The 22,947-nt window shown below is 40.4% G+C and overlaps 1 long non-coding RNA gene across 1 annotated transcript in view; it reads right to left on the bottom strand.

Annotated features, from left to right (window-relative positions):
• Positions 1-22,857, bottom strand: part of LOC110071774 (uncharacterized) — a 28,651-nt gene extending 5,794 nt beyond the window's left edge. Inside the window, exons 1-2 of the long non-coding RNA XR_002299273.3 lie at positions 22,773-22,857; positions 68-154 (exon numbers count right to left, since the gene is read on the bottom strand). This is a non-coding gene — a long non-coding RNA (uncharacterized LOC110071774). The remainder of the gene's footprint in view (positions 1-67; positions 155-22,772) is intronic.
• Positions 22,858-22,947: the final 90 nt, after the last annotated feature.

The raw sequence follows: 22,947 nt of genomic DNA, 5'->3' as shown, positions 1-22,947 counted from the left end.
TATCTTCTCTGAGTTGAACATGCCTAATTCCCTCAACAGTTCTACATAGGGATAGGTTTACATATACCTTATCATTTGGATCACCTTCCCCTAAACAAGTTCCATCTTGTTGATATCCTCTGTACGCTGTAGTGCTCAGTACTCCAGGTGAACTCTAAGCAAAAAGGAACACATGACAATGAGCTATTACCAGCCTAAGTTTACAGATTTCTTGCTGCTTATGTCTTGACAAGGCCGTAAGCTGGGAGCATATCACAGAAGGTTTGGTGTCTGTAATGATTACCTGCTTGAGATCAATGTCTTAATGCTAGTGGACAGAGCCACAATATTTTAGAACCCATTTTCTTGAATGATCTCCTTCCTTTAGTAAGACAAAACCCACGGTATAAGATTAGATGAGGCGGCTTTGTTTGTGGTGCCACTGATCCACGCCACCCATCGTTAAATCACAGGGCCTTGTTGCTGTAACTACAAACTGCCTTGTGAAATAAATCAGTTGTCTTCCGAACTGTTGTCATTTAGATGGCTCTTGAAAACACATACTGTATGCAATCAGGGTTCAGCAAATGCTACCATTACTTAGTCACTGAACCTTGACAATAACAGTGGTCCCCAACCTTTTTGACACCGCGGACCAGTTGGGGAGGGGGAACGGGGTCCATGCGCAGGGGGGCGGGGCACCCCCTGCACGTGCATGAAGGGCGGTGTTCGCTCGCATGGGCACAGGCATACTCGCACATGCACGAAGGGGTGCTTGTGTGCCATGCACACACTCGTGCACATGAACGAAGGTGCGGGGCACTCATTTGTGCATGTGCAAAGGGGCTGTGCGTGGGGAGTGCGTGCAGGGGGGACCTGAAGATCTGTGTCTGCGGCCCAGTCCGGCCAAGGCCACGGACCGGCACCAGACTGCAGACCGGGGGTTGGGAACCCCTAGACAATAGTACTGTACTTATTTGTTCTGTCTTTATGCAGGTTGTGAGTTGATCTGGGACCTTTACAAAGAAGAGCAAGATGAAAAAACAGAAGAAACCAAACAACAAACAGAGCCACTTTACTCCCACCTAACAAGGGGTTTTTAGTGGTACTTGTGCAGACACCCTACTTACGAAGTATGCAGTATTCAAGAGCAGTAAAAAAAATTATGTTTTGGGGTTTTGTGCACCTGTCTCCATGTGAACAATACAGTAATCACAGAACATTAAAGATTAAGAGAACTCTAATCCTTCCTCACCAATAGCAGTCATTTTCAGAAACTAAGTGACTACCTGTCTGTGAAAATAGATTCTTTGTTGCTGAGTCATGTTAGAAAGTCCATTTACATTTGGGTTCAAAGTCCTTTATTATATTCACTTAGTTTATTTGACCTAGGATGCTGCTCTGCCCCAGATTTCCTGCATTAGCAGGGTTTTCACGAAGCAGAACATTTAGAGTGAAAATTCAGTATAATCAGTCTTCAAAAAGAAGCATTATAGGTTGGACTGAGACTTAATTAGACTACTGAAATCAATGGAACCTCAGTAGCCATTTAATTTAAATTAGCCTTCTTTAGGTCTATGTCCACATAAGTTACCTTGTTAGGAAAGAGTGATGCACACTCTGTGATGTGCATATGATTTTGCCATATGAACATAGCTAGAAAGACCTGCTTAATTAATGCCCAACACATGGCAGAATGAACTTCAGTGCATTTTGACAGGACATGATGAGTTGCAAACAATTTCCTATTCACACAATCAGTGTCACCTGGCAGTTTCAAACATCCATTTCACCTGTTAGTCACATACTGGCTGCAATCCTGTTGTGCTGCTCGTACACAGAAGACTTAACTTTTGCAGGCAAATTGCCAAAAGAAAGGCCAAGTTGTACGACTTATCAGGCAACAGATAATGTCTGCAGAGATTTTGTATCTTGAGACACTTTCGCTCCAAAAGTGAAACCTGTGGCATAGCAGTCATTGTGTTCAGTGTTCTTATGTGTGCTTCTGTTGTCTAGATCACTGGTTCTTAACCTTGGGTTACTAAGGAGTTTTGGACTGCAACTCCCAGAAGCCTTCACCACCAACTGTGCTGGCTGGGGTTTCTGGGAGTTGCAGTTCAAAAACATCCGAGTAACAAAGGTTAAGAACCACTGGTCTAGATGGATTCTTCTCAGTGTTTCAACTCCAGTTGTTATAGTAATATAGTTTGTTCCCATATCATGGGTGCCACAGTCACAACGACCCTACCTCATGTCCCAAGCAGACATGCCTTTGAAAGTGGAAGAGGCAAAGCCTCCCACTTTCTGTACTTCTGAGTGTGTTCCATTTACTTTTCTCACTAGGCCCTCCAATTTTCTGCGGCTATTTAAATATGAGGTTCTAGAATCATAGTTTCCTGCATTTTAAAACAGTGGTCCCCAACCTTGGGTCTCCAGATGTTCTTGGACTTCAACTCCCAGAAATCCTGGCCAGCAGAGGTGGTGGTGAAGATTTATGGCAGTTGTAGTCCAAGAACATCTGGAAGCCCAAGGTTGGGGACCACTGTTTTAAAAGGTTAGAGTGAGCAGGGAACCTTCTGTGGCAAAAGAAGGCACCACACCTTTGCACAGAAAGAAGGTACCAGCAGGCTTAGAATGACCTCCATGCTTTTTAGAAGTTACAAGGTACAAGTTACTGTCCAGAATCCTTTCAGAGTTCACATGAGGTTTGCATAAGACATCATGCCTAATTGCAACTAGCTGACAAGGTGCAGAGTGCATCTCAGTTGTGTAACCAAGGGCATGACCAGGGGCATGACTGAGACATTCCTTGGCACCGCATCAGTTAGCCACAATACAAACTGAGAGAACATAGAGTTTCCATGAAGAATGGAAAAGCATCATAACTATACTCAAGTGTCCCCTGGGCCACAGCGCGCAGCCAGTCATTCCTTCATTTCCAGAAGCTTTTCACCGCAAACTTGCTGTTGAGCCAAATTAGCGATTTAGGACCACGGATGATCATAATTTTTAACATTTTAATTTGTTAATTTTTTCCTATATTGTGTAGCGCTCTGATACGAATAAAGAAAAAAAAATTGAAGACTTTATGTGAACATCAGTATAATTCTGGCCACTTTCTTTTAAAATAAAACTTCTACCCTGGGGGGCAGAGAATCCCCAAAACAAGTCAATGTGGATTGAGCAGGCTCTACAGAACGTTGGCTGCCTAAATAGTGTCTGCAGAATGCTGGATGACAAATAGATAGGGTGAAAAAAAAACAGATGATCAGGACGGAATGGAATGGAACATCCTCAAGAATAATATGGCCCTGCGAAAGCCAGTCCTCCCCTCCATACACTCCATGCTGCCATCTTTTAGCGGTGGATTCGTCACCAAACATTTCTAATACTGATTTCTATGTATGAAATATTATCCTCAAAAATAACCCTAAAATAATGAAAAAAACAGCAAAGCATACAACCATGTTTTGCACATGTTCATCCTCCGTATCAACACAAAGTCACTTCCAATAATAAAGGATCCGCAGTTTTAGTATCATCATGATGCTGAGCTTTTTTTGTTTCCCAAGAGAGAGAAATCTTTTATTGATTCTCCTTTCTCATACATTCCGAACTGAAGTCGGCTTTTTTTGTTTGCCATAGACTGTTAAGACTGCCTCAAACACTCCTAGACAGGTTCATCAGCTTTCCCAGGATCTCTTTCTGGCCTTTGCTTTGTTTCCAGTTTTCTAGTTCTCTTGAAGCTGATGCTATACTTCCAGTATTATAATGTTGTTTTGTTTCTGTATGACTAGGAGCTGAGTCATAATTTGTATCATTTAAGAACATCTGTGGGTGGATGGAGGAAGATTTAAAGTAGTCCAAAATCACAACGTGGTTTCTTCTGTTTCATAAAATAGTTGTCCTTCCTTGAACAAAATTATCTTGTATATGGTTTTCCCCCGGTTACACATTTAACTTGAGTGTTGTTTGATCCTCTAGAGTAGTGGTCTTAACCTTTGTTACTCAGGCGTTTTTGAACTGCAACTCCCAGAAACCCCAGCCAGCAGAGCTGATGGTGAAGGCTTCTGGGAGTTGCAGTCCAAAAACATCGGAGTAACAAAGGTTAAGAACCACTGCTCTAGAGGTTGTTGGACTCTAGCTCCCATCATCTTCAGCCAACAGTGCAAATGGTCAAGGATAATGGGAGTTACAGTCCAACAACTTGTGGAAGGGCCAAACATTCTGCAGCCTTCTCAAGGATGTCCACAGATTTGGGAGGGGAAGCGGAGCTACATAGTGGAGTGTTAGCATAGTTCCCATGTATAGTGCATGGCACTACAACACAGTAGCCAAAATCCTCTTGTTTGGTGGTAAGTTAGGTTAGAGTAGGTCTATTGAATCAATTAGGCTATAGTGAGTTAGCTCCTTTGTATGTTCCATTGATTCAAATGGCCCAATTTTAACTGACTTACTATGCTAAAGTAAGTTGCAGTTAAAGTAGGCCCATTGGAATAAATGAAACAGATGGAAAAATTCTTACTAAATCCCCATTGATTCAAGGCACCTACTCTAGTGCGATTTATTATGAGCAACAGGATTTTGGCCATTATCAGAATGCTGTTGTCATTTTACATTTCATATGGAAAATTGCTTAGGTCTGGCAGCAAATTCCCATTTACGTTTAACAAGGTGTTGTTTGCATTCCTGGTGCATGCCAAATCATGCCCTTTGACATGCAGGAAATCAATCAGAACCTTATTAATGAGTAATTATTCACCAAGACTTGCATGATTTCCCCTGCAAAAGTGTAAGTTGATACTTTATTTTTTTTAAAAAAAAATTCTAACAAAACTGACACCTAGTTTTTCCTTTGTTTTGCTTTGTTTTTTGTTTTTCTTTGGAGGGGGTAGTTATTTGTTATTCAGTTGCCTGCCGTGCTCAGGTATAACACACCTAATTTTTATATGAAACGGATTAATAAGTTAATGACAGATGTGAGTGTCTAACCTCACCTAGTTCTGCCCTAAAAGGTTCTGATTAAATTGAGAATGCTGTAATCCAGAGGTGGGCAATTAATTTCTATAGGGGGGCACATGAAAAATCTGAACTGTGTTTGGGGGCCAAATCAACTTTAATTAAAAATAAAATGGAACAGTGATGTTATGATTGTTTTTATTTTAAACTTGTTAATCTTCACAAATACTAAAGAGGTTTTTTTTGCGGTATGTTAAAGATAAGCAACTGATCAACTTTAGACAAAAAGCTATAAATGGTTTTGATGTTCAAAACTGTCCAGGGGCCGGATAGGAGCGGCTCACGGGCCATACTTGGCCCTCGGGCCACACTTTGCCTGGGTCTACTGTAATCAAATACTACAAATGTGACCAATATTGATACCACTTGCTCTGTAGTTACACCACCCCATCTGACAAGTTCTGGGTGAATGCCAGACAAGGTTTGACAAGCGCTAGCACAGTATTGAAATTCCAGACAAAAACTGTGTTTCAATGGGATCTACTGCAGTTTTATGTTTCAGGTTACAGTTTCTTCATTACAGACTTGCTGGGTTGAAACAAAGGGAAAGAAATGCAAACCAACAGCTGTTAAATATCAAAATTCATATATTTTTGGAGCCCAAATAATCTGTATGATTCAGTCTTTGCAGCACATTATTATGTAGCTGATTATACACCAACTCAACAAATTGTTTATTGATATTTTTAAAAGCTCCTCAAATGTTATCAAGTTGTAAAGAATAATTATGGCTGCCATTGCTAGCCAAGTTGTTTGGAGGATTTTAAAGCTTTTTTAGTTAATGCATGGCATATGTCCTCAGCATTCAGTTAATTCACATATCTGTCTGCACTATTAATAGAGAAGGTTACATGCCGATTATCTAGGGTTCAGTCAGCTCTCTTAGGGATACAATAGTTGCAGTGTTCACGCACTTGATAAGCAGCATTCCACACAGACACTACAAGCAGCTGGTCTACATAAGATCACTGAAATTTTAATACATAGAAATTGTTCCTCTGCTCCCAACTCGGGTTTTGATTAGAGCCAATGCCATCTTTGTCACCTGCATTTGTTATGCAACATTATAGGACTTAACTCTGAATTAAATTCTCTTACGAACTTTCACCAGGAATGGTGTGATGTGGCTAAAAAAAATGGCAAATGCTATTTTAGGCTGCATTAACATAAGTGTTGTTTCCAAATCCCGTGAGGTGCTGGTCCCCTTCTATTCAGCACTGGTTAGGCTTCACCTTGAGTATTGTGTCCGGTTCTGGACACTACATTTCAAGAACGATGTTGACAAACTGGAACAAGTTCAGAGGAGGGCGACAAGGATGATCAGGGGGCTGGAAACCAAGCCTTATGAGGAAAGACTCAAAGAACTGGGCATGTTTAGCCTTGAGAAAATAAGACAGAGGGGTGATATGATAGCACTTTTCAAATATTTGAAAGGCTGTCATACAGAAGAGGGGCAAGATCTCTTCTCGATCATCCCAGAGTGCAGGACATGCAGGAGTGGGCTCAAGTTACAAGAAGCCACATTTCAACTGAATATCAGGAAAACGTCCTAACTGTTAGAGCCAATCTAACAATCTGGAGAGGTGTTAAGTGCTCCAACATGGCATTCAAGAGAAACATAGACAACCACCTGGCAGATATCCTTTGATTTGTATTCCTACATTGAGCGGTTTATAACAATTTATAACGTATTTAATCTGACATTTTTTAGATTTAAAATCAGGACTCAGATGAATCCATACCCCACTTTATATAATGTACCATTTCTAAGTCTGTTAAAACAGTTTTGATGAGATTAAATTGAACAGTTTTATACAAAAACAAAATACACGGCATCCTCATTCTCCTGTTGTTCTTTGTTGAGAGTGCAGATGAATGATGATCAAATACCAAATTCAACATTCATTCAATGGGTCTACTCTTATTGGGACCAAAACCTGCACTTAGCTGTAAGGGTTGGAGGCAGACCTCACCCAGAGCTCCTGGAATCAAAAGGATGTGCATTAATCAGGACTTAACCTTACATCAGAGAAAGGCATTTTACCAGAGTATATATGTAAAGGCCCATACTACATTTCTTCATCATATTTCTTGTCTAAATAACTTACGAACCACAATGTGGATTGTGACTTGTGACCTCTTCAGCTACACCTACTGCAGTTTGTCTTCTATATGACTGTTAAGGTTACAAGGTTCCTGCTCTCTTGTGACCCTGTGATGGTTGGTAGACAATTGTTCTGTTCCTATGAAAAGATTCATTCTCAAGACATACAGTGGAGTCATACAATAAGCTGGAACTGCACTTCTGCTTGCAAACAAACACACAAACAAATATTTTTGTAATGTTTGTGGTATCACGTTGCATCTGAAATAACCACTAAAACTCCTCTCATGATCAGATCTTGCAAATTCAAGGACATGACATCTTTTACTGGGTCAATCCATTTCACATTAGGTCTTCCTTTTTCAAAACATACTGTCTTTTGCTTTTGGCAGTATGTTTTTTTTCCATTTAATCTTGGTTTTTCATGATGTGCACATAGTGTAATAGCCCCAATTTATCATTCTTGCTTCTGGGAAGAATTCAGGCTTGATTTGACATTTGTTCGTTCGTTTAGTCGTTTAGTCATGTCCGACTGTTCATGACCCCATGGACCAGAGCACGCCAGGCCCTCCTATCTTCCACTGCCTCCCGGAGTTGTGTCAAATTCATGTTGGTTGCTTAGCAGACACTGTCCAGCCATCTCATCCTCGGTCGTCCCCTTCTCGTCTTGCCGTCACACTTTCCTAACATCAAGGTCTTTTCCAAGGAGTCTTCTCTTCTCATGAGATGGCCAAAGTACTGGAGCCTCAGCTTCAGGATCTGTCGTTCCAGTGAGCACTCAGGGTTGATTTCCTTTAGAATTGATAGGTTTGTTCTCCTTGCAGTCCAGGGGATTCTCAAGAGCCTCCTCCAGCAGCACAATTCAAAGGCATCAATTCTTCGGCGGTCTGCTTTCTTTATGGTCCAGCTCTCACCTCCATACATCACAACAGGAAAAACCATAGCTTTGACTATTCGGACTTTTGTTGGCAAGGTTATGTCTCTGCTTTTTAAGGTGCTTTCAAGATTTGTCATCGCTTTCCTCCCTAGAAGCAGGCGTCTTTTAATTTCGTGGCTGCTGTCTCCATCTGCAGTGATCATGGAGCCCAGGAAGATAAAATCTGACACTGCCTCCATATCTTCCCCTTCTATTTCCCAGGAGGTGATGGGACCAGTGGCCATAATCTTAGTTTTTTTTGATGTTGAGTTTCAGACCGTTTTTTGCACTCTCTTCTTTCACCCTCATTACAAGGTTCTTTAATTCCGCCTCACTTTTTGCCATCAGAGTGGTATGTCTATCTTATTTTGGGTGGTATGTCTATCTTTTTGGTGGTCCATGGTACCTGTGAAACTATCTTCCAACACTACATTTAAAATAAATCAGGCCATACTGATTTATTGGTCACCCCCCCCCCCCGGGTCAACATGGACCACATCATATGCTATAGCTTCTGGACATTTAGTGACAACTGGGCTACAGGGTTCAGCAGAACCTATTGAAAATAATGAGACTGTGTCACATCTTATCTGCAAATGCCCAAAGACTGCACAGATTACAAAATTAGACATAGAGCAGCAAAAATAGTGTGCTGATCGTTATTGAAAATATGTAACTTGCCAGCCTCCAAAAACCCATGGTAACATCAGGTAGAAAAGGTGTCAGAAAAGGATGAAGTCAAGATCTTGTGCAATTTTCAGATCCAAGCTGAAAATACAACACATCAGACATAGTAGTACTGCAATAGAATGAAAAAATGTCTGGATAATTGATGTTGCAGTTCCAGGGGATGCCAGAGCTGAAGATAAAGAATTGGAAAAAAAACCCTAACATAATACAGAGACCTGGCAACTGAAATATCTTGCTTGCAGATGAAGAACACTTCAGTATTCCACATCATCATCAGGGCTTTGGGAACAATATCAAGAAATTTCACACAGTATTATAAGCAGTTGCAGATTTCAGAAATAACATAATCAGAGCTACAAAAAATAACAATATTGGGAACCGCATACATACAGTGTTGATATTTAATAGATACTTAGGTTTTAGGTTAAAACTTCTATCTGCTATATAATACCAATCAATATTTTTATAGTTTTGATTGACCGTGTTTGTTTTTTAAAAAATCATCATCATCATCATCATCATCATCTTCTTCTTCTTCTTCTTCTTCTTCGTATGAAACCTTATTAGATTTATCACTTGTCTTTGTAAAAAATTTTAAAAAATGGAAAGGGAGGATCTAGGCCCAAATGGAGCTGTTCCATGTAGAATAGATTCTAGGGATGTTGGCAAGTCTGACTCTCGAGTCGAAGTCTTTGGGTCTGAGTCCCATGTCTGAATTCGAGTCTTTGGTACCAAGTAGACATGGGGACAAATTAAAAAATGGATTTCAATATTCCCTCTCTTCCTATGGCTTTCCCATTCTGCCCACCTGCCTGCCGATCAGCTGATTGGAGGGCCGATAGACAGCTACCCCCACAGACAACCTATCTCCCACCACAAAGCAGGACGACTCGCCAAAATGGTGAGCAGTACCAAATCCTGAGTCTCAAGCCCCAAGTCCATGTCCCTATTAAAAACAAGCTTTTTTTCTCCCTAGAAAAATGGGAGGGGTGGCTCACTCCAAACTGAGGCTGAGTTAAGTCCAACTTAACTCAGTGAGTTTTTTAAGTCCTCATCTCTGGTGGACCCACTGAATCAATGGAATATATGTACCGGTATGTGTTGACTTACCCATTGATTAAATCAGGCTACTCTTTGTTGTTGTTTAGTCATTAAGTTGTGTCTGACTCTTCGTGATCCATGGCCCAGAGCACGCTAGGGCCTCCTGTCTTCCACTGCCACCCAGAGTTGGGTCAAATTCATGTTTGTAGCTTCAATGACATCTCATCCTCTGTAGTCCCCTTCTCCTCTTGCCTTCACTCTTTCGCAACATCAGGGTCTTTTCCAGGGACAGGCTACTCTAGTTGGGATTAAAATTAAAAATTGGGGTCCAGCCCTTTTTTAGGCACTGCTTCTATAGACGTCATGAAGAATGCATGGCTTATAACACACACACACACACACACATTTCACAACTAGGAAAAGCCATGTGGATTTTTCTTCCCCACTGTAATATGAGTGCAATATATAACACAAGAAGTTATGCCAGTGTAATTAGGCAAGATACTTTGGGCCATTGAGTGAATTCATTATTCTGAATATGTTATTGTAATTACTGGATTGTATCTAGATTTGATCAGAAGTTTGAAAGCATGCACAGTTTCCTTCTCCCTAAAATGCCCTGTGCTTAAAAAACAATCTCTCTCTTAGCTATGTAGGATTGATGCAGCTTAGAGGTAAGATTGCCAGTAGGGCTTTCAAGGAAACTGAAATATTTACGGAGTAGTTTTACCAATTCCACATCCCCAGTAAGTTTCCATGGATGAGCAAGGATTTGAACCCAGACCTTCTGAGTCCTAGTCAGTCATTCTATCCATGGCACCACACTAAGTATCTATCTATAAAATATACATATGATATATTATTTTATATGTTTTATGTATTGCGTATGTATTTTATAGCTTCTCATAATGCTTTATCATATCTGTACAGTACACATGATATAAATGAAAAGTTCTAAAATACATGCATATTTAAAGGAATGGGAACGTCTGAATATCAGTTGTCACTATGGCAAATAAGAAATATATTTGATAGGTTTTACACTAAGTGCGAGAAATAAATATGTTTGATCTGTTTAGTTTGAATATGCATATATAATAAATAAATTATCCATCTTCTGAGCCAGGAGATCAGGATCATTGTCAAGAATGAGAACACGAACACATTAAGCAGTTATTTTGATGTATCTCTAAACCTAAATATATTCAACTGTTTTACAACACTCATATAAAAGCTGTAAAACATATATCCTTTACCCAATGCATTATTTGTCTCCATATATTCCAAAAGAGATTGCCATTTAATAAGAAAACATCCTTCTTTTAACCAAAATGAATGAAGTTTTATCAGTGTTGCAACATCCCATATTTTCAGTTTTCTGTATTTTTACAAAGGATAGTTCCTGTTTTGGATCTATTTGTGTCCGAGCTACAGTCAGCTCAATTCCATACTAACTCACGATGAATAGATTTGGCATTTTCCCTCACATAGCCCAGTGACGTAATAAAGGAATCAGATGCAATTTTATATTCCAAAATTTAGTGAACTAAGTCTTTGATTACCCACTCCTCTCGCCTGAAAAAACACTATGACCATTATATATGGAAAGCATCAGCAACTAATGATCTTAAGTTGCAGCATGGTTTGAAATTTTGGCCCTTGTGTTTCTGAATATATCTGGGTTTCTGAAAATATCAGGGGATCTACCAAAACGTTGTGGGTTTCCCCATAGACAACCTGCAGTGTATGTTTTTTGAGAGGGCAAAAATCACCACCTTCCTGTCAATCCATAATTAGTACTACTGGCGGAAATAACATGACAAACCATAACAGGACATTGGGTTGACTCCTCATACTGTAGGATTGCCAGTTTTCTGGCCTGTGACAGATCTTGTGTGGCAAAAATTAAGTACGTAAACACTCTCCCCAATTCAAGTTTTCAATCATTTCATTTATTTTGCTATGTCAGTAGGATGGCCTTTGGGAAAAAATTGCCTGTGTTTCCAACAGCCTTTTATATGTTTCACTTTGCTGATTTTTTTTTAGCTGTCCCTGCATGTTGGTCAAATCTCTGCAGGTTGGCATCTTTTTATTTTCTTTGACCACCATGACGAGACAGAGTGACAAGGCCACTTTGTGGGAAATTAGCTACCTCTGTGTTTTACAATATTACGAAGGCTGCTTTGAGTACCCATAGAAGGGGAAAGGTAAAGGTAAAGGTTCCCCTTGACAATTTTTGTCCAGTCGTGTTCGACTCTAGGGGGCGGTGCTCATCCCCATTTCTAAGCCATAGAACCAGCGTTTTGTCCGAAGACAATCTTCCGTGGTCACATGGCCACTGCGACTTAGGCACGGAACGTTGTTACCTTCCCACCGAGGTGGTCCCTATTTATCTACTTGCATTTTCATGCTTTCGAACCGCTAGGTTGGCGGGATCTGGGACAAGCGATGGGCGCTCACTCCGTCGCGTGGATTCGATCTTACGACTGCTTGGTCTTCTGACCCTGCAGCACAGGCTTCAGCGGTTTTAGCCCGCAGCGCCACCATGTCCCCCTAGAAGGGGGAAGGCAGCATATAAATAACAAATTACATAAATGATAATAAAGAAGTGGGGAGGGGACTCTATGGCCTGAATTTCCCTGCTGTTCATGGCACTGTGGTATACACAAAAAACCTGCAAGGGGAGACAGGAGTGTCAACTCTTAAAAGAGAGCTATGGAAGTATTTGTATGATGGGTTAAGTTTTCATATACCACCCCCACCACCAAAAAGGAAGTTCACATCAAAATATAGCAGTTAGTCTTAAAGGTGCCAAAATAATTTTGTATTCTTTATGTGTACAGTATGTGTGTGTGTGGTTGACTGATTCCTCTTTTTAAAAGGATCTCTTTACATAGAGCTTGACTTCAGCCTTGTTTCTAATCCAAAACACATATACAGTAAATGCTCTTGAACTCTCAAGAGGAATTCTGTCCCTTGAAAACAGCAGCCGGTGGCAATATCAGACATGGCCTCAGCTCTTTGAATAAAAGATACAGCAGAAAGCTGAAAAGGCCACTGACAGTTTGGGCTGCATGATTAAGTAACTAGATTCCCCCTTAATGAAGTCCTTCCAGTGTAACCAGCAGCAGAGCAAAGAAGGAAAGTAAATAAAGCTCAAACTCTTTAGGTCGCAAGCTGAAACCCGCCTGCCCTGTTTTACAACTTCTCACTAAATTTTATTTACATCTCTTCGTGGGGGAGGTTTCACTTCTTCGCTGTTGGGCTGGAACAAAGAAATCTGATCTCTCTGAATCTTCCTGGAGCCAGCCCAGCAGAAAGAATAACCTTTGAAAGGACTAGGAAAGCACTGAAGAACAACAAAACAGTATATAAAACAGAACAGATTAGATGGTGCAATAGCTAGGTCTGGGCATCAACATATCTCATGTTGTTTTGCAAGATTATGTGTCTATAACATGTTGGAGTGGGGAAGGAAACCATTAAGTTTCACACTTGTCGGCTGAATTTTTCTGATCCACCAAACTAAAACAGATCTAATTAACAGCTTTTAAAATAAATGCTTCATTTATGGTACAGTCCTCCAGAGCTCAAGAGTTATCTCTTGTACTTATTGGTCTTGGAACTTCCCAAAGCCTGATGAAAGGATTCTGGGACCTGTAGTCTTCCCATGTCTTCCAAGCTCTGAATAGCCTGTCATCTATCATCTTCCCATAAAATCCAGGGCAGCCTTCCCACCCTTTCCTGGAGACACAGAGCTAATTAAGCAGCATACTAGTTCAGAAGGTCCAGGAACGATTACATGGTATACGTACATACTGTACACACAACTCAGCCCTCCAGTAGAGAGACAGAAAGAGAAAGGAAGGAAGGGAAAGGAAAATCAACTCTTCCAATTTATAAATGATCAATGTCATGCCAATGTCTCTGTAAAACATCTCAGGCTGGGTCATTTTTTGAAAAATGAAGACATAGTGAGTAATTCCATGTCTTTCACTTCCAGCTTTAACACTCATGGTTAGATAATGACATCATCAAGTGTCAAGTGCAGACTTATGACTTTCATATGTTTTGTGCCTAGAAGACAATTGTTAGGAATAATTTGGAGAAAAGGAGAGGCTTTAATCAGAGTAGTTTCCCATGTATATTTCAGAGAAAAATGAGCAGTGATATTCTGTCAAGTATGGTGGAAACACAGTGGGGAAAAACAAGACTATAACTCCTAGCTATCATGGCTAATAATAGGCTATCATTCTGTCTGTCATTCAGTGAGTTTGAAGGGGCAAAGGAAATTCTATTATTTAGGGACTGATTAACAAAGGACCCTACTAAATATGGTGCAAAACAGCTTTTACTTCTCTTAGCAGGACTGGTTGATGGTTTTTTAGTTAAGGTGTTATAAGCAGGCTTGGCCGTACCATTAGGCAGAATGAGGCAATCATCTCAGGCCTCAGATGGTGGGGTTGATGGGGAAGCCCTAAATTGTTCCTTATGAATGCTCGGTTTGTTCCCAGTTCAGCTGGAGGTCAGAGTTGTGTATGTACTGTATGTATGCCATGCAACCTTCTGTACTAGTACAGTATGCTGCTTCAGGTATGGAGGAGATGATTATCTGATTTTTGCTGTCACTTCAGTTTTGACTTATAAACTAAAGGGGCACCACTTTGTCTTTTGCTTCTATCAGCAAAATGTTTTGGACCAGCCCTCATTATAAATATGGAAGATGGGGATCAGGCATGATCACTGGGTTATGCTGAAGATCTGTCCTGAATCACGATCTATTTCTTCTCCTATCTCTCTCTCACCTTCACCTTCTTGCTAACAAATACTCATTAGTGGATTGTGTGTCTTACATGTGTTATGTACTCTCAAATCACATCCAAACTATAATTATCCCAATAGGGTTTTCAAGGTATTTGAGATATTTAGGGAGGGTTTTTATCTGTTCCACCCCCCCCCAGTTAGTTTTCATGATTAAATCAGGAATTGAATCCAGCTCTTCTAAGTCCTAGTCCTCCCTCACTCTATCCACAACATCACACTGGCTCTTAATGGTGTTTATTATTTATTTGTGACACGTACGTCTTGCATATTCTTGAGTCGGTTTCTTAATGTACATAGGTTTCCTCTCTCCCACTTTTCCCTCACATCAACCTTGAGAGGCAGGCCAGGCTAACAGAATGTGACTTGACTCAGTCTTACTAGTGAGTTTCATGATTTAAGTGGCCATTTGAACCCAATTCCTATGATCTCTTGTCCAACACTCTAACCACTATGCCTCCATGGCTCTCTTTCACTTCCATATCACAATATTACTTGTTCATGGGAAAGGGCCAACCCAGATATATTTTCTCTCTGCATTATATGAGGGCTTCACTTATGAATGGAATGGCTGAATAGCTGGTCCAAATGGTCAGCAAGGATTTCAGTTCAGTCTTTCTGTAATACAATTCAGCATTTTAATATTGCATTCATATTGTGCCTTTCTTAAAGAAACATGGAACAATGTCTTTAATTCTTCCTCCCTTTTATACTTACAAAAATCCTGCGAGGTAGGTTAAGCTCTGAGATAGTTGACTGGTCTAATGTCACCACGTGAGCACAATAGTTGAGTGGGAATTTCAACCCAGTTCTCCACAATGCCTGATGTAGCACTCTGACCACCATACCACACTTCCTTACTTATATACATACTTTATTGCTACGGCATCAAGCCATACAAAATTGAATATAAAACTTCAAAGACTAGTATGCACTACAAAGAGCCATACCAGACATACAAAAAGTAAAATATCTAAAACAGCAAATATAGCAATTTAAGACCAAAGTCTAAGGGTTTAGCTGTCTATTCTGCTATAGCATGCTGTTCAAAATTTCGCTACCAGTTCTGTAGTAGTCCAATTTTGGTCAGTTAGCAATTGATTACAGTAGTCCGAATCTGATTGACCTGCCATATCTTTTAAGAGAGGTGTAATATATTTTCCTCGGATCTTATTATGCCTGTTACACCTTAGCATCATGTGCTCGGTAGATTCTATCTCGCCAGAGCCACAAGGGCAGAATCTCTGTTCCCTCGGGATTTTCTTAAATCTGCCTTCCAACACCGCAGAAGGGAAAGCCTCGCATCTAGCCAGAGTAAAGGCTTTCCTAAACTTATACGTCTCAAGCTGTGATAGGTAGGCCATAGGGAGCGGACGATATTTATGCATATCTATTGCTCTAAAATTGAGGCATCTACTGAGATCTACCTGTCTTACCATATCCATTATTCTTTGTTTAAGGGCTGATTTTGCTTCATCCCATTGCATGCTTAATATTACTTGAGGAGAGAAGCCCATTACTTGCAATTTATTTAGGACTGCTTTTAACCACTCAATTGGAAATTGTCCTCTAGGAGTAGATGCCACACTTCCTTTATTACAAATGGACTTGGTTTTTATTCCTCTGCTTTTTAGCAAAAGCCTGCCACAAAGAAATTTGGCAAAGTAAGCTCCCTCTGCCACTCCAGAGATGCTTAGTGGTTTAGGTATGTGGTTGCGGAGCCAGAATTTGGAAATTCAATTCCTGGCTATGCCTCCTTGACAGGGTTGGACTCAATGATCCATAAGGTCCTCTATAGTTCTAAGATTATTGTTGTTGTTCAGAAGCGTGAACACCTAGGGAGAAGTGTGTGTGTGTGTTTCCTACTAGTTGTTCTTTATCCCTAAAAACGGAGGAGATCCATATTTCTCCTTCCCCATTTTTCATTGGTTTTTCTTTTTGGGGGTGGTGGTGTCTGGGAAGTTTATTTCTGTATGCTAGGCTGCTCGTAAAGTGACAGAACCAGGGCCAGTAAATAAGATGGATACCCCACCACCAGTAACCTGAGATTTAACTGCAACAGCGTTAATGGGTCAGGCAAATGCAGAGACTAGGAAACAGCAATGTAACTTGAAAGTGAATTGTTCCCCAAAAAAGAAACAAAGGATCGTATTTCTCACACACAATCAAAAGCAAAAAGTGGAGGGATGCTTGGGGGGGGGGGAGATGAGGATGAAAAAGTTCAACAGAACAGTATGTTGGCTTGTGGGTTGTGCACATCCAGAGTAGGAGATAAGAAGCAAAACAGGTCTCAACGTAAAACATGCATAACACAAACACTGTAAAACTAGCAGCTAAAACGCCTTGAGTGATAACTGAGGTTTGTGTGCTATCAAAGGAGGAAGTCAGAAGGGGAAGAGATGCACCTATTAGAAAGCAGACTCTGTTTCCTAACCCCCACCAACACCACAAAAGGCCTTCCAGACTCTTTTGTACAATGTTCTGACGTTATTATTGGAGATATTCATTAAAAAATGCAGAGCCTTTAAAAGGTTGATATAGTAGTTAGAATCGGAAGCAGTGCAATGGTACAGAACAACACATGTTGGAAGGTCGTGTTAGGTCAGAAAAGACCAGCTACAAACCCTTTCTCAGCTCTGGAGCTCACTGGCTGATTGAGGGGTCAATTATTATCATTCACTCCAGCCTACTTGTTGTGAGGATAAAAAAAGCAGAGCTGGCTTTATATGCAGTTTCTTGAGCTTCTGGAAGAGTAAAGCAGGGAGATGGGAATGTGTTTTTGAGAGGCCAAACAGATTGTCCACCACCAATAGAATGCCATTGCATCGAACGGTAAAGACAAGTATTCTTGAAGGCTTTTCATTGGGTGGGGTGTATGACCTCCTCAGTGGTCATACACCCCACCCAGAAACACCTGAGCCATATAATCTCAGAGGCAGAGACTGTATTCTGTTTTAAACAGGTACTAACAACAACAGATTGGAAGATTGTTTGTGCGTGTGTACTACAACTCTCCAAATACAGCAGGAAACACACTCTCACTCATGTATTATGAAACATTTACTTTGCCATTAACATCCCATTGACCAATTTATATTTTCTGCTGAATTAAAGCCATATTCTGATGTAAGTGGTTTGTAGATATTTTATTGTGTCACACAATTACAAATACTGTATGCAAATGAATATATGTATTGTTCTGTGCTGTCCAGTTGTTTTTGACCTAACAGAGGCCCTAAACATTCATGATCTTTAAGAAGAGCTGCCATTAACAGCCATGCTCCAGTTTTTCAAACCAAAGGCAATGGCTTTTTTTATTGAATCAATTCATCTTATTTTAGGTCTTCTTTATTGCCATCTACTTTTTCTAGTATTTTTTGTCTTTTCCAGTGAGTCTTGTCTTCTTGTGATATGTCTAAAGTATAATAGCTTCATTTTGATAATGTGAGCTTCTCGTGAGAATTCAGGCTTTATTTGATCTACAACCCATTTATTTCTTTTTCCGATGGGCCACAATATCCATAAAGTCAACTTCCAACACCACATTTTGAATGAATTATGGCTTCTATTTAACGAGTCACTCCTGGAGGATGGTGCATACCCTCTCATCAGGCATACAGACGAGAATCCCAACAATTTATTAATTCCTGGCTAGAAGTGACTGAATGTCATGCTGTTTGAATTTTGCACATGTGACAAAGCAACTGGATTTCACCCTATGAAATTATGTTATCCTGATCAGTGCTCAGTACTGTACTGAATGCTGTACAGGCTTTTGTATCTTCCTATTGCTACAGTAAAAAAGGGGTGGAGCAACAGAAGCCAATAAAGCAACAAACATCAAGAAGAAACTTGTAAAAATAAATGAAGTTGTTGGTCATAATTGTCCCCACCTACTTTCTTAGTATACAGCTCAAGCTAAAGCAAACAGTCTTATCCCTTAGCCATCTCCTTGTTGCAAATTCAATCACAATTCCTTCCCCCTTAATTTCAATGCTTATTTCTATTAGTCTCCCGGGTATTAACTGGAGCATAGGGTTATCCTATAAGGCAGAGAGAACATATACTGTAATCATCTCAGAACTGTGGAGCTGAAAGGGACCCTATGAATCATGGAATCTAGGCCCTGTCAAGGAGGCACAGTGGGGAATTGAACTCCCAGCCTCTGGCTCCACAGCCAGATACCTAAATCACTGAGTTATAAAGAGAGTCATTATGGTGCTGTGAGCAGAGTGTCGAATAGGGACTTGGAAAATGGTAACTTTAATGTCCAAGAACTTTGAACCTCACACCGGTTGACTCTGGGTTGATCACTCTCTTGGTTAGTCTAACCTACCTCACAGGGATACTGCTAGAACGCTGCTCTTTTGCATGTTATTGAACAAAACAACTGGAGACTAGAACTCTGAGAATATACAGTAGCAGTTAATGCTATCTGGAGCATTCTGGGAACTGTAGTCCAAGCACCAACTATTGCCATCCCCAAGTTCTGGTTGATGTGAACGATAACATGGGGATATATCTGTGATAACCTGTTTGTCACCTGATTTTGCTGGAGGGAAGGGAGAATATTTGTAAACATAAATCGTATTTAAAATGGTGATTGCCACAAATATAAAGAATTAAAGTACCGTCTCTTGCCCACCCTCTGTTTTATCATGCTATCCTGTGGCACACAGATACAGTATCTGGATACAAGTATTTCTCCCTCCTGAATTACCGGTTCAGCAAGGAGGATTCCCTGGTCAGTAACTGAATCTATTTTAAAATGAGAAGGAAGGAGAAAGAGGGAAACCTTGAAATAACAGTGTTTTCTAAACTCGTCTTGCATCTTAGTCTCACACATTGGCCCAGAGGTGTGAAGCATTGTGCTTGGTGGTATCTACTGATGAGCAAAGAGGACCTAGGAAAGGGTGTGGGATGGTGTTGCTACAGACAGAACTGCTAACATAATGAGCCTTATGCAAAACCTGAGGATCCAGTGGGAGCCAGGAAACCCACTCCTGGAGGAGTTCAAATCTATAAACTATTTTTGGCAATGCCCTTCCCTTCTCCCAATACTATCATTTTATTTATTTCTTGTTTTGGCATCTCAATTGGGACAAACTTTGGTTTTCCTTCTCTTTTCTCAAAACATACGCGCGCACGCACACTCACTCACTCCTTTAATAATTTCAGATATAAGCCAAGGATATACAAAATGGTCTGCTCACGAACAGGCCTGTCCGTGGGTTTTATTTCCAACATCTAGGGCTGCCTCTACCATTGGCTTAGCTATATATATATTTTGGATTTTGCTTTTCCCCACCCCATTGCTGCCCTCGTCCATCTTTCAGTAAAATGGTTAACAGAAGAGGGAGAGAAAATCTGGTCTTCAGGAGCCCTTGGGAATCAAAAGCCACTTCTTAGGCATCCTTCAGTCTCGAAAGACCATGATAACGTGCTCTGTATGTGTGTCCTCTCCAGAGCACGAAGCCTGGGTAGAATAATATGGAGGATAGGCTGTTACCCAAGCAGCAAATCCCCCCTCTCCACATTGCTGAAATTGTCCAATGGAAAGGCAAGAGCCAATACAACTGGTTCTAGTGACGTTGCAGGAGTTGCCAGAACGACACGAACTGCCTATGGGACTCCAGATTTTGCCTCAAGGTTTACTCTTGAAGGCTTTTCCATCAGTGGATATAGCCACAAGGCAGTGGAGGTTTGAAATCAGAGTTTTCCTTCTCCTAGACGGGCTGCCTCCCAAGGCTGACTAGCTCCACCTACCCTTGGGAATCAAAAGCCACACCTGTAAGATTTATAGATGAACGACTTGGTGGTGGTGCTTTTCTATGTTTAGAAAAAACCCTCCTGTGCCACCTCTATGCATCAACCACAGATAGCTTTTGTTACAGCTATGGATGGCACTGCTGCATGACTTCCAGAAGGAACTGATCAATATTGTACAGGCTATTAGTTCCTAACCAGGATCAAGATTTCCAAATACACAGCAAATAAACATAAAGACATTTACAGGGAGATCATATTTTAAAATGAACTTCCTTCCTTCCTTGAAAGATAAGTTTAATAAATGATATATTTACTGTATTCCTTCTAAAGTATTCCAGGCATAAATAATGGTATCCCTGTGATAAAAAGAGACTTCTCTGTTCAGCGGCAGGATCAGTATATTGCAAAGGAAGGCCTTCATTAGTTATTTGATCATATTTATAGAGAAACAAGATATGAATGATTGTTTCCCTTGGGTTCAGAGGTGGTCCTTTCCTCCCACTATACAAGAAACCAATCCATCTGTCAGGGAGTAAAAGAAAATGTTTTCATTCACTCAGCTGCTTAGGTTTGCCCCAAGTAACTTACTAGCTCAGAGGAAATATGTCAAGCAGAGATCACACTTCAAAGTCTCTAAATAGGCTTTTAAATTTGTTCATTTTACGTTTATTTAAAAAGTCAATTGAGAGAATGTATGTTCCAAGAAAGTATTTGACATTACAACCGATTTGTGGGTTGCTTCAACCTTTTGGCTCACAGATGCATAGACCTTAGTTTATTTAAATCTGCATTTATTGATTTGCATCTGGATCTGTATGGAACAAGAGTATTATTGGGCTGGATGAGAGTAGGAGGGATTTATACCTCCCCCCCCAATCCCTCTGTACTTCTGAAAAATCTGCTCTGCAGAAGGACATCTTCCAGAATTCAAGAGTTTAGAAATGTTGCTTTGTCAGACTGGTTGCTTTGTTTGACTGGCCAGTTGGCTGTGAAATCCTGAGAGCTGTAGCTAGAAAGCTCTTCCAAGCATTTTGCAGCACAGTAGATGGGAAAGCTCTGGGGATAATCCCTGAGTATTGCCACTGTCTTGTCTATTTCAGTAGAGAGCCTCCTATGACCCTTGTTTAGAAGATAGGAAGTTCTATTAACACTTCTGGTTCATTCATCCTCTTTCTGATAGACACTGACTGGGAGAAGCAGCAATCTTTCAGGCAACAAGGTTCCGCCCCCTTCACCTCACATTCTATGAAAAACCACAGGATTGAACCCTGGACTTTCCACACACACACAAAAAAATGTACTCTACCATTGAACTGAAACAGCAGCAGAACTCTGTACCCAACCCATTATTTTTATTTGTGGCCAATAGTTTTCAAGCTGTTTTCACAGAAGCAAACACTGGCTCTTGTTAATATGTTGTCTCTAAGCTATCCCCCCTATGGTACCCAGTGTGGTGGAGTGGGCAGAGTAATGAAGTAGGAGTCAGGAGACCTGTGTTCGATTTCCCCCAGCTCCCCAAATGGGAAAAAAAGAGCAAACCATTCTGTCTCAGGAACAAACTTTTCTAGAAATAAATTCGGTTAGAAATGTGCTACAATTGCAGAAGATGCTACTGCAGATTTCATGGATATCATGTCCTGTAAGCAGTTTTCAGTATTTTCCTGTGCTTTCTAAGGTCAGCTACTTTGAAAATTTCTATTCAAAAGTGAGTTTAGTACTAAGTCAGTCAAAAATATTGTATCCACATACTTATGCTAAACCCTTATGCTAAGAAAAGGTTGTACTGTATTAACATATCAAGGGATCAAGATCTCCAGGAGCTGGAAGAAGCAAAACCAATATTTGCGTATTTGGTTGTTCGCAACAGAAGACAAGGCCATTATTCTACTGCTAAATTTTCTGTATAAATATGATGCTGTTCTTATTCTTTTTAAAACAAAAGTTGAGATGGTCGAATTCTCACAAGCAAAGGAGTCAAACATTATAGAATATGTTCTCATAAAATACATCCCTTGGCTTGCTGTTGTTATTTAGATCATTTTCATTAAGGGGGGGGGGAAGATTACTCTTAACTAGAGAACTCAATGACTATGGAGTCCTTTTCTTTTTTTAAAAAAGGTGGCAGATTATTCATCACCAGACTCAAGTGCTGATTTTGTGGAAACAGACATTCCCAAGTCTATTTCCAACACAGCATGTCAGTATTTGGAATAGTCCTCTGGGCTCACCATTCATGAATCTGCTTTCTGCAAAAAATCAAACTTGATTACACCTACAAAGAAAAGAGTGCAGCACATTCAACAACTGAAGGCAAAGTAGAAAAACCACAGAGATACATCTCTGAGTACAAGTTAAAAACCACAAGAAGGGTAAGAGAAATAAAGAGTTACATGTCGGTATTTTGGAAGTCATCATCCCTAATTTGTCACTCACTTCAACCCCAAATTCTGATCATCGCTTCTTGTCTTTCACCTCCTGGAATCAGCCCTTCTTCTTAAGGCAAACTGGAAAGCAGGCATCTTAGAGAAAGAAAGAAAGACACTCTTGCTGGATTTTTAAAAATTCCTCAGTCCGCCTGATTGGCTGGTACCTGCGAGTCATGAGAAAC

This window comes from Pogona vitticeps, chromosome 4 (genome assembly GCF_051106095.1).
Source record: "Pogona vitticeps strain Pit_001003342236 chromosome 4, PviZW2.1, whole genome shotgun sequence".
In the NCBI taxonomy this organism is placed as follows: domain Eukaryota; kingdom Metazoa; phylum Chordata; class Lepidosauria; order Squamata; family Agamidae; genus Pogona; species Pogona vitticeps.
This window is presented reverse-complemented; position numbering and strand designations above follow the sequence as displayed.